Here is a 13,598-nt window from a genome sequence, read left to right as displayed (position 1 = left end):
ACACTTCCCTCCAGAGCAAAGTACCAAAATAAGGAAAAACCAGGAACTATTCCATTGGAATGTCTGAGGCAGAGCACCTGAGTGCAATATGAATGTGACAGAGATGCTGTAAAGCACAGAAACACAAAACAGCCTCATAAAGAAGGAAATTAAGCACAAAGCAGCTACCATCCTGTCTGTGGAGATCAACCCTGAACCAAGAACTTGACCAAGTGGGGAATTCCCCAACACACCACAAATACCTAAGGCATTTGCTGTTGGAAAAGCCTGCAATCTTTACAAGCCTCCTAGTTACCACACCACTGCATTGCCCTGGATAAAGGGCACAGTACACCCCCCACCCCCGCCCTGCCAACCCCAACCAGGATCCTGATGCATAGCTCTGTCTGGAGAATCCACACACCCAGGGTCCCATGAAACAGCAGGGCAGCTGCACCCAGCAGTTTCATTGACCCAGCCTTGTGAATCTTCCAGGTACCCCACCTACCCAACCTTAACTCCAGAAAAGAGCGTGGCAACACAGACTGGGCAGTTTGGCCCACAGAGGCCCCAGGAACAAATGGAAAGAAGAGAGAGGACAAAGGGAACTGAGATTGTTTCTAATGATGTGATTATAATGACTCATCAGGGAATTAAGTTAAGGAAGGCAAACAAGCACACTCATCAGCCTGAGAAGACAAAGAGTTTATCAAAAGACAGAATCAATAAACTTAGTTCCTGGGTCACGTTAGAACCATAAGAGGTGACAGTCTGAGACCAATCCTTTAAATTCCAATTACAGAGAACGTGAGTTGGGTTCCTGTGGAGATCCAGGTTATGATCAGGAAGAAGGGGGTAACAAATACAGAATGGAATACAAAATCACTTAAAGGCAGGCTGTCAAGGAAGCGAAGACCAGAGTATTGGAAAGACACTGAAATCATTCATCTCTAGAGTAACAGGAAACCTATTATTCTGGTATTCAGCTATTTAAGGCTTTAGAAGGAAGAAAGAGGTATAGATGACTACAACAAGAAGGGGTAGTAAGTGGCCCAGTCTAAAGGCAAAGCTTGGAAGATATGGAAGTATTGTTTCAGTGACCAAAAAAAAGAAAAAAATAAACAACTAAAAGAAGAAAACAATCTAAAGATCTACTTACCAAAGAATGACTGAGAAACTAAATGGAGTGTGATGCAGCCACTTATAGAGATTTATAGGTACAATCATTCCTTTATATTAATGGGTTCTTCATCCACAGATTCAAACAACCATGGGTGAATATATTGAAACAACTTTTAATTGTGTCTAAACTGAAAATTTTATTTTTTTGTCATTATTCTACAGTCAGTAAAGTTAAAACAACTATCTACATAGCATCACATTGTATTAGGTATTCTAAGTAATTTACAGACTATTTAAAATATATAGGAGGATGTGCACAGGTAATATACAAATAGCCCCTTCTGTAAGAAACTTAAGCATCCTCATATTTTGGTATGTACAGAGGTCTCAGAACAAATTCCCTGATGATACTGAAGGAAGAGTATACATGCATTGGCCCAGAAGGAGTCTATATCTTGCTCATTTTAACGAAAGGGCAAGAAAAGAAAAATGCATACACAGGTACACTAGGTTATATGACTAACCATACTGGAAAAAATAAACAAGTCAAGATTTTAAAGCAACTATCTCTAAATATATAAATGCAGGTCAAAGTACATTAATCTTGCATCACGAAAAATATAACAACTCCCTTCTTTACTATTCTCAGAATCGCTCACTAAAATAACAAGAAGAGTCAAGTTGAACAGCATTAAAAGAAAATGACCTATTATTATTTATAAAATGATAGATGAGCAAACACCAAATCTTAAAATGTGAAACTGTGTGATAATAGATAGCTAGGTTCAAACACTTCAAATGTGTTTTTAAAATGTTCTATGTAAATGATCAGCTGCATTATGTCAAGAGTTTACATCTTGTATCACTTTAATTAGTAACTGTCTAAAATCTTAATAATCAAATAGTAAGGAAGATCTTTCTCTGTGTGACCTCTATTATTTGAGATACAAGAGCCTTGGAAGGAATGAAGAATACAAGAGCCTTGGAAAAAATAAAGGAGCAGAAGGATTTTGTGTCATTGACAGAAAGGTGAGGACAGATCTTTGGATTATGGAAACAACTATACATAAAATAAGGAAGATTAATGCCCACCCACAAAATTGCTCTCAAATGATACATTTTCAGAGTGTATAAAAATGATGTTAAATAAAGTTTTACGCTAAACAATTACTAAAGAGTATTAATAGTATCAGAGTCCCACTACCTGCTCATTTTTTAAAAGAAAAAAATTTGCTGTAATTTCTTATCTGAAAACAGAGATGGCATGTTTTAGTAACAGAAAAATGGTGACTAAGGATCACATTTGTGTGTATATCAAATGGTTCTACTTGCTAAGATCTGTTTGCAGCTAAAAGGAGACATCTCAAGATCATTGTAAGCTTGAAAGATGCAGCACAATACCTCAATCCAAACTTGGTAGATCTGTGAAATTATTCTCTACAAAGTTGGTGAACTGAGCAAAGAAAGAAGAGTCACCCTCAGAATTGAAGACATTTGCAGTATCCACAGGATAGAAATAAAAGTCATTAAATTCATTCTACAGCAAAAGGGTCTTCTGGGTCCCCATAAATGCAACCAACAACTCTTATTTGTTATCTGGAAAGTTTCTTTAGAGTGGCACCATAGTTCTAATGAAAATATTCACTTCTCTACCCCTAAAGTCTAAAAGCATGATAAAAATGCATATTTGATTTGGGAGAATGGAGTTAAAACATTCACTGACTGTATACCCTATATTGGCCTGTTTTCCATTACTATTAGAAATACCTGAGATAAATCAGTTTATGAAGAGGAAAAGTTTCTTTTGGATCACTGTTTTGAAGGTTAAAGTCTATAACTGACTAGCCCCATTGCTCTGGGCCTGTGATGGCACAGTCCAAAATGGTGGGAGCATATGACAGAGAAGAAGGCCCACTCACTTCACAGTCAGATGGAAGGAGGAAGAAGTCTAGGGTCTCAAAATTCCCTTTGAAGGAAGGCCCCTACTGACTTCAAATCTCCCTGTAAGTCTCACCTCCCAAAAGAGCCATGAGCAGGGAATAAACTTTAGGACATGGGCCTTTGAGGAAACATTTAAGATCAAAACCATAGCACTCTGGTGTACCCAGCACCACCACAAGAAAGAAAAACCCAACCAGACTGAACACATGCATGGATACATACATGCAAAAATATCACACACATCTTAGCTCTGCCACCAGTACCTTGATCAGGACATAAATCTTAATTTGCTTGCCACTAATAGTGATGGGATTTAAGATTCAACTATCACAGATCAATTTTAATAATATATTCTATTGATGTCTAAAGCTCCCCAAAATCAATTATTGATAGCCACGAAATAATGAAGATATAAGTGACCTAAATATTTCCCTTTTTGGAAGGTGAGGGTGAGAGGGTTGGGAAAGAGTTCCATTGGATTTATTTTCACATTGCCCATTAAAATAAAAAAAAAGTCTAAGATCCTTTTCAAGACTTCTTACCTTCTCCAATTAAACCAGATTATCTCCATGATGAGTTAGTGAATAGGTACAAGAAAGAAGAAAGATTTTAATTCCTTTTCATTTTTGAATCACATGAATGGACTATCTTAACAACAACAAATGCTTTTCTAACATGCAGTCTAAAGATAATATGTCAAGCCACAAGAACTGCTGGTTTGAAGGAGTGATCCAACACAGAACAGATGGGCTCAGGCCTGGGTTAAGTTTACAGTCAAGTAAAGGAGAACTGACTGACTGTTTCAAACTACAACCCCCACGTACCACTGAAGACACACCAGTTTTACTGCACTGGGTAAAATCTAATTTTATACATTCATCCTGACTTCTCTGTCCACACAGCTAAAAACCCAAGAGCCGAGCATCCTAGAAAAGGAAACTACCAGAGGGTGTTCCCTCAAGCAAATAAATGTGTGAAAAGCCCAGGGTCCACAAACAAAAGCAGTTAAGTGAACTTTTTACACACAGGAATGTCCCTTCATTCCTACTTATGGTTGCCACGTTTATCAAATGTGAACTAACATTTAACTTGTCTTGTATTTTATATGGCAACTCTACGCCCATTTCCAATCCACCATATGTTACAATTAATTAAGATGAGCAACTACCCTGGTTTGCCAGAGCAGCAGGGTTTCCCAAAACACAGAACTTTCAATTCTGAACTAAAAACCAAGGAAGCCGAAGGCAAGCCAGGAAATGCTGGTCATCATAACTTACCCAATACACAAAACTAAAGTATGAATAAAATGTGAAATGCAGTAGATGCAAAGGGACTTTAAAAACTAGTTATCAATATAGAAGGTACAGATACAAAGTTCAGTCAGTGTCATTCAGAGTTTCAAAGCAGACAGTACCTGTTGTATTTACATACTCTACAGGATTCACTGGCAGTGCTATTACTTGCAACTCTAGTTTGATTACATACAATGTTTAAAATAGACTCATTCCTTTTAGAACTATGGCAATACGCTCTGGGTTTGATGCCAGCTTCTAATTTAATAATTATGTGACATGGGGCACGTCCCTTCACACCCTCATGTTTTAGGACCAACTATAAAACCAGCACAATGACAATGCCCCACAAAACTCCTATTAGTAACAAGTAGGTGAAAGTCCTCTATATAGAGAGAGTACAAAACTTAACAAAAGTGTTGATAGTACTTTAAATGCTGTTGATCATACAACCATGTATACCACTATTCTTTTGTCTGGATTAAATAAACACTGAAGTCAATTCAACTTTACTCTAAAAAGTGTACCTAGGCTACTACATTTAAGGTTTTAAGGTTGGTTGGAAGAAGATAAAATCATGTTTATCCATTAAGTCCCTTATAAAACATAAAATAATAATAAGCAAAAGTAAGAATGATACTTAACATATCTTATATTTGAAATTGGTAATTCTCCACTTGGCATCTCTGGCTAGCTAGTCAGTTTGGGGGATCTCGCTCCATGAGCTTCAGTGAGTTGATTACAAAATTCATTTTTGTTTAAGATGTCATCACATGCTAAGAATATTTTCCTGTTTTAGTACTTTGTGCTAAAATTTAAACATTTGGATTTTATAACACAGAACTACTGAATTCCACTTTCTGGATCCCACTCTAGTCCCAGAGGAAAAGAATACATTTGGATAACACTCAAAACTGTTTAACCAATTCAACTCACACAACCATCATATATTTAAAATAGATGTTCCTTAACAAACTTTCCTAACAAGATTCAGAAGTGACTCTGTACTTCAAAAGTGCTCTGTAGTCCACTCAGCTATCTCAGTTGCCATGAAGTATGCTGCTAACCACCTCCAGTCCCAGCACCCAAACACTTATCCTCCAATCAGTTCTGGGTTCTGAATCATTTTGCTTCAACTTGCTCACCTACAGGAAAGCCTACTCCTGTTTTTCTTTCTACTTACTTTCCCAAGCTGTATTCACCTATTATATCTAAAAAGAAGTGACACGAAGGTTTCTCCATTCAGAAGCATAACTTTTTATATTAGAATTTTGTTCAAATTTGACACGCTGAAGGGGAGTAGGGAGAGATGACAAGACATGTAAAGCTGTAGGGCATGATGTAACATGTGGGGCATGTAGCATCAGAAAAGAGGAAACCTAACTTGCTACCCGCATCCCGGTCCTGGGGCCACAAGTGGCTAAGGTAGCGCCTGGCAATCAGCCAGAAGGCATTGCCTGGGTTGTGACAAAAAAATCTGAGGACCTCTAGGATAGGCTCAGAACCCTTCCAACCTTGTGGACAGCTCCTGTCACCCATTACTGCCTGTAGGATGGGTGTACACATGAACTCTCCCCACCCTGCTGACCTTTATCCTGATTTATCCTGTACAATATATTAGCTGTGTGTGTTTTCTCAATAAATGAGATCCTGCTTTGACTGGTCTCCCTGACACGTCTGATTGTCCTCCTGCAGGGGAGTGCTGGGTGTGAGCGGTCAGTTGGCCTTTTCCTTTCCTGGTCTGGGAGGGCTCTCCCAATCTCTCCCGCAGGTCAGGAGGGAAGGGGGGGGGGCTAAAAACCCCGAAATCAAGCAATCATTGCATTATCCAAATGGTGGAGTAGAGAAACTAGACTCTAGTGCCCTATTCAGTAGCACGATTTTGTATGTGCCAGCGAGACAAAAAATGAATACCTTGACTATATTAAGAAAATATTGAATAGGACTATTCACCCTGTTAGTACTATTCTTTATTTATTCCAATCATCTTTAATAAAATGGTTATTGAGTGAGCTGTAGACATACTTACGGAAAACAAACTATTAAAATTACATAATGACATCAATCTGGCTGGTTGATAATCTATGTCTATCAGAATCCTACTCCTTTTAATTTGGTTTGCTAAGATTTCTTGAGTGTTTCCTTATCTTTTCCTTCATTCCCCTCCTCCCCAAAAAGCCCATTTTTTTACCTTTATTTTGGGCAAATCAGCTAAAAAACAAACTGAATAAAAGGCAAATAACATATAGCATAACTGGAATTTATAAAAATGTTGGAGAAATACAGCTTAACTATGGAATGAATTACCTGCATCACGACTATCATAATTTCACTTTTATATGTACTACTTAAAGGTTAAATAGCTAAGAAAAAGGTTCAAACATGCAACTATTTCCTTTGGTCAAGTCTTACTATTTTGTTTTTTTCCTTTTTAATGCTTAACAGTGCTTTATTTTCTCATAAATCTTCAATTGTTTTACCACTAATAAAGCTTTTCCTAAGTCTTATTACTTTTTTTTTTATTTTTTAGTTGTAGTTGGACACAATGCCTTTATTCCCCTTATTTATTTTTAGATGGTGCTGAGATCGAACCTAGGGTCACAACCCCAACCCATCCTAAGTCTTATTACTTTATTCATACAATGTTATCTACTTTTATGTTTTTCCCCTTTTTATGGTGGTGGTGCTGGGGATTGAACCCAGGGCCTTGCACATGCCAGGCGAGCACTCTACCAACAGAGCTATATCCCCAGCCCATATGTTTTTCCTTTTTAATTCTTAACTGTGCTTTCTTGTCTCATAAATTTTCTATTGTTTTAACACTAGTAAAGCTTTTCCTAAACAACATGTTTCAAAACAAAAGCTACTAAGATAAATAATTGTCTTCTCTCTCCTCTTTTCCATTCTCTGTTGTACCATTTTCTGGCCTATGCAGTTTTAAGTATTCAAAATCCAGATTATATTTTTTAAAAGAGAAGATACAAGAGAAAGCAATCCCAGTTAAATTCCTATGTGGAATGTTTGGCCCAATTCTAAGAAACCTTTTCCAGTTAAACCCAACTTGCTGTCGTACCCATTCCTTTAACTTCTCATCACTTTCACATACAAATGAAAAGTTTCTAAACAATTTCTCTAATGCAGGGCTACACATATAGGTAACACTTTCTGATGCCAAATGAACACAGAACATTGAATAGCAAAATAAGTTATTAAAAGCTGAAGGTCATTAAAAACGTCTACTGTACAAAATATTTAAATATGAATTATTACTATAATCATGACAGGATGATTTTTATTATCAACAAAACTGAGCATCAAGGGAAAAAACTGAGAGTAATTAATTTGCTGAGAATCCATACATAGACTTAAACATTTTACAATAGCTGTGATGAAGGTCTATAAATTTATTCATATATAATTCTATTTCTTAATGATATCTTTTAAATTCTAAAGTCATTTTTAGATAGACTATTAAAAACATGAAATGAATATAAAATTCTGTATTTAAAAATCTGCTTTCCTAGGGTATTTAAGGAGTTTTAAATCTGACAATCTCACATAGGACATGTACCCATGTAAATCTGTTTCAGTGTTGACATCACTTCTTAATTCATGGGACTTCCGAACACAAGCATTTCCCAATTGTGAAAGGTTTGAATTGTAGTTCCAGATTCCAAGACACTGGCTTCCCCAAGTAGTTCATGACATCCCCTTTAATTCATCACATAAATAACTTATGAAATATGACCCTGAGCTTCCTTTCCACTTTTGGTTACCTGGTCAAACCTAGGCAAAATTATGATAGGGACAAAGTTACTCTTGTCACCATACGATACCACTGTTTCCCCATGTACCATTCCCTACCCCCAGTTACGTCATCCTCCTTTAACAGAAAGACCCTCAGGTGTCCTAAGTGTCCTACATTGAGCACATGTAAATGTACTAAATCTCCCAAACCCACTTCTCCATCCACCACAAGCTAGGCAATACTAATTACAATCATTTCTATAAATGCCTTACTATTTACTACCTATTTTTTAATGTCATAAATTACCTTGGTAATTTCAATTTGATTGTAAATCTAAATTCTAATTATGTATTCTTAGCTAGGATCAAAGTTTGGTAGCCTACTGACCACTAAAAAAGAAATTTGTTGAGGTTGAGGACTACTGTATTGTTCCAATATGTTCGCTTAGTAACTTCAAAGCACTAATAGTTTTGCATCATATATCCCTCAAAGAGACACAGCAAACAATGTCTAAAGTGAAGGACATCAACGGACAAAGTATATTCTTTTATCCAACACCCAGCTTCATCAAAAGATGGTAAAATTAGTTATGCACACAAAAGGTCTGAAAAGACACAGTCCATACTGTTAAGGGGTAGGCCCTAGCAAAAGAACAGGGGAAACTATCTAATTTTATTTTCATATCACAGAATGCTAAAAACTTTCAGGTCACTTGATCCTTAAATTATTGCCCCCAATCTCACGAATCTATTTCAGAAACCATAATAACGAAAACTTTGATATATTTTGGCATGCCCAAGACTACTGTAATTATCATGTAGAACCTTCTAAAAGTTAACAAAAAGCCCATTGCTATTTTCCTAACCTTGAAACTACCATTTCTGTTAAAATGTCCAGTTAGAAATTTATAATAACACTAATAAAAATTTATAGTGTCCATCAGAGGTTGAAATGGTTAACATTAGTATAATTGGCGATAAACTTAATAAAATAAAGAGGTTACTTAGTTCATATCCTTTGTACAAACACTTAATGAAATCCAAACTAAGGAAAGTACACAACGCTGCTAAACAACATGCTTTAATGCTCAATAGGTTTGTATGGAGTTAAAATAAGTATGAAACTACTGTCTCATAACGTTCCTAATTCTACAACACAAAATGAAAAACGTTTTTATCAGTTTAGCCATAACTTATTTTAACTTAATATATTTTATGCTTAAAGCAATATTTCATAATAAAAAATTAAATATTTTACCAGTTGACAATGGTAGGAGGTACTAGTGCCTTCAAGATAAGCGCCTTTGGGTCACTACCTGTCAAAACAAACACATGAAGACAATAAGCACTGATCACAGTTTAGTTAAAAATATGAACCTTTCCCCAAAGATATTTTACTTCTAAAACTCATAGGAAAATTTTTGGAGAGCTTTTCTAGAAATACCTTCTATCATAATAGCAAATAATATTTTATCATGTAATCTTTCTCAAACAACAACAACAAAAGTATAGTATATTTACTGCATATCTACTAGCATAGCCAAAATCCAATATACTGACAATACCTAATGCCGGCAAAAATGAGGAGCAAGGGCTGGGGTTGTAGCTCAGTGGTAGAGCACTTGCCCCACACACATGAGGTCCAAGGTTCAATCCTCAGCACCATAGAAAACTAAAATAAAGATATTGTGTCCATCTACAATTTAAAAAAAAAATTTTAAATGAGGAGCAACAGGAATTCTCATTCATTGCTCATGAGAATGAAAAATAGTATAACCACTATGGAAGAGAGAGAGAAGTGTCTTACAAAACTAATATACTCTTAACATATGATGCAGCAATCATACTTCTTGCTATTTACCAAAAAGAGGTGAAAACACGTTCACAAAAAAAACGTGCACATGAGCCAGGTATAATGACACACACCTGTTATCCCAGCTACAGAGGATCACACTAGTTTCAGGCCAACCTCAGCGCAACTCAGCAAGACCCTCCCTGTCTCAAAATAAAAAATAAAAAGGTCTGGTAATGTAGCTTGGTTACTAAAGCACCCCTGGCTTAAGTCCCCAGTACCAAAAAATAAAATTGCACATGAATGTTTATAACAGCTTTATTCATAATCACAAACTTGGAAGCAACCAACAAATCCTTCATTAGATGGATGGATAAATAAATTGTGGTACATTCAAACAATGGAATACGATTCAATGCTAAAAAGAAAGGAAACCTATATAGCGACCCACGAAAAGGGAAGAAATATAAATATACATTACTAATTGAAAGAAAACAATCTAAAAACTACCTCCTGTATAATGTCAACTATATAACATTAAGAAAAAGGCAAACATATGGTGACAGTAAAAAGGATCAGTAAACACCAGAAGCTTGGAGGAAAGGAGAGATGAACATGTAGAGCACAAAGGATTTTAGAGCGGTGAAAATACTCTGAATGGTATGTAATGGCAGACACATATCATCATACATTTGTCAAAACTCAGAGAATATACACCACCAATAGTGAACGCTGATGTAAATAACAGACCTCCAGTGAAGGTAATGTGTCAATGCATGTGCAACTGTAATAAATGTACCACTGGTGTGGGATGGTGATAATGAAGGCAGCTGTATGTGTCCTGCAGTAAATTTCTCTTAAAACTGAGAAGAAGGTACAGAGATTTGGTTGTGACCCTAAACCTGCTTTAAAAAAAATAAAGTCCATTAAAAACAAAGTTCTTTCAAAATTAAAGAAAAAAAAAACAAGAAAAGATCAAATTTATTTACTCATTAAAATGATGATAATAAAGAATAATAATTACTGGTGGGGGGCTGTGGATATATAGCTCAGCTGGTAGAATGCTTGCCTTTGCATGCACAAGGCGCTGGACTCAATCTCCAGGATCACCAAAAACAAAACAAAATTTAAAAAAAGAATAATAATTACTAAAATTATTCATAGCATCATACTGTCCATAAAACACATTTTTACATCATCCCAATGTTTTTTCTCAATCACCTATAAAGGAAATTGACTGTCATTGATAGTCATTTTAAAAAATATTTTAACACCAACCCGAAGTCACAAAGCTAGAAAGTAGAGTTAAAAGTTAAATCTTTTGGATCAAACTTCAGCATACCACTGCAATATTAATTTGCTCATGTTCTGTAAGGCAGCCTGATATAGAGAGGAAAGAAGAAACAGGCCTTAAAGCCAGATATAACTGAGATCAAAATCCCTGCTCTGTTTCCTATTAGCTATAACTCTAGACATGTTCAAATATCCATCTGGGAGGAAAACATCTTATAAATGTCCTTGCTAATATCTTCTGCCAGTTTCCCCATATATAAGTGAGAACAGCAACATCATTCATATCCATATTTGTACAATTTCTGTAGATAAAAAAAAAGCAGACTACATTAACAGAATTTCACATACTGAAAAAACAATGGTCAACCTCACTATCACGGAAATGTAAAGTAAAACATTATCATTCTCCCCATTAATTTTCTTTTAATGAAAAAAAATATAGGAATTGAAAAAAAATTGAAACAGAATAGAGCTTAGTACTTAGGGGGAAGTGTAACTGGTTTGGAGGGCAATTTGGCAGCATCTAGTAAAGGCTGAAAATGTAAATTCCTATGACCTAGCAAAAGCCTCTTAAGTAAGTAATTTGCCCTGGAGAAAGTATGGCACGTGTGTATACTTACTTTGGCCTACTTTGTTGTGTTAATTAAACGGTCCAATGGACAGTCCCTAGTGTTTAATTAGTCTTCAAAAAGTTCCTAGACCACTGTAAAGCCTGACAAGGCAAAATGCTTTAATGTGACAAATACTGTTAGAAGAAGTACAAAGACTATAATACAAAATCTGACAGGCAAATGCAGTCCTCTGTCTAGGAGGAAGAAAGTCAAAGAAGTCATTATGAACTGAATACATACATTTTTGTCTAAACAGAACAATAAATAATGACATTTGCAAAAGCACAGAGGCATACAAACAAAAGAGAAACTAGAGGGACTGGGGTTGTAGCTCAGTGGTAGAGCACTTGCCTAGCATGTGTGAGGCACTGGGTTCAAGTCTCAGCACCACATATAAACAAATAAATAAATAAAGGTCCATCAGTAAATAATAAAAAATAAATAAATAAAAAGAGAGAGATAGAGAGAAATTAGAGAAAACTCAAAAGTACTGACAGAAAGCTAAACAAACAACCTCAGAGGTACCAGGCTGTAATCTCTGGAACCTGCGAATGTTACCTTATTTAAAGGATCATTGCAGATGTGATTAAATTAAGGATTACGTGACAGGAACATGATCCTGGATTATCCAATGAACCCTAAAACAATCACAGGTACCGTTGTAAGAGAACAACAGAGGGATATGAGACCACACATACACAAGAGATGATGTGAAACAGAAAGATTTGACAACGCTGGCCTAAGAGATTAGACTGAATGCCAACAGCCAACAGAAGCTGGAAAATATAAGGGACAGATTCCTGCACAGAGCCTCAGAGGGTCAGAAACTCTGCTGGTACCTTGATTTGGCCCATAATACTGATTCAGACTTCTGGCCTACATCACTATAAAAGGATAAATTTCTGCTCTTTTAAGTCACCAGCATTGTGGTGATATGTTGCAGCAGCCCTAGGAAGCAAACAGGGCTGCCACTGCAAATGAATGCCATACAAAGTGGCTGAGACATCAACCAGGTTTCTAAAGAGGTATCATTTTCATGCATAGAATAACAAAATCAGATCTATGTTTCACAATGTTAAATCTGGTGGCAGAATTGACAATTGGTGGGAAAAGAAACAGAGTAGCCATTAAAACTAAAAATCTAGACAGAAGATAAAACTTTTGGATCACCAGATAGATGAGAAAAACAACTGCTTTAAAAGAAAGAGAAACAGAGGGGAAGAGGAACCTCAATGGAAATAGAATGTAGAAAGTGGGGGAAAATATTAAATATGTACATGTAATTAATATTCAATGGGAAAGAGACTCTCATATATGTCTACAAAAAAAGACTGGGATGCTACGTAGAAGGAATAAAAATAAGAAAAGCTCTTGAAAATTAATAATAGCAGCTGAAATTAAAAAGTCAGCAGCTGAAATTAAAAAGTCAACATAAGTATCAGAAAATGAGATTAAGAATATTTCCCAGAAAGGAAAAAAAAGCAAAGAATTTGACTTCTATTTAAAAATAAAGTGTCAAATGTATCTAAAAGAGATCCAAGTGCCACTACAAGGAGTTCTAGAAAGGAAAAGTAGAAGAGGAGAGGAGAGGAGAGGAGAGGAGAGGAGAGGAGAGGAGAGGAGAGGAGAGGAGAGGAGAGGAGAGGAGAGGAGAGGAGAGGAGAGGAGAGGAGAGGAGAGGAGAGGAGAGGAGAGGAGAGGAGAGGAGAGGAGAGGAGAGGAGAGGAGAGGAGAGGAGAGGAGAGGAGAGGAGAGGAGAGGAGAGGAGAGGAGAGGAGAGGAGGAGGAAGCGGAGGCAGCGGCAGAAATCACTGAAGCAGT

At 36.4% G+C, this 13,598-nt stretch overlaps 1 protein-coding gene across 2 annotated transcripts in view; it reads right to left on the bottom strand.

Moving 5' to 3' along the window:
- Acsl3 (acyl-CoA synthetase long chain family member 3) overlaps window positions 1–13,598 on the bottom strand; it is a 66,954-nt gene that overhangs the window by 37,090 nt on the left and 16,266 nt on the right. Inside the window, exon 2 of one of the 2 annotated variants that reach the window (XM_005330540.4) lies at window positions 9,340–9,397. The exons of the other annotated variant lie outside the window; for it this stretch is intronic. The gene's annotated coding sequence lies outside the window, so the exon portion shown is untranslated. The remainder of the gene's footprint in view (window positions 1–9,339; window positions 9,398–13,598) is intronic. 2 annotated transcript variants of the gene reach the window in all.

This window comes from Ictidomys tridecemlineatus, chromosome 7 (assembly GCF_052094955.1).
Source record: "Ictidomys tridecemlineatus isolate mIctTri1 chromosome 7, mIctTri1.hap1, whole genome shotgun sequence".
NCBI classification, from domain to species: Eukaryota; Metazoa; Chordata; class Mammalia; order Rodentia; family Sciuridae; genus Ictidomys; species Ictidomys tridecemlineatus.
This window is presented reverse-complemented; position numbering and strand designations above follow the sequence as displayed.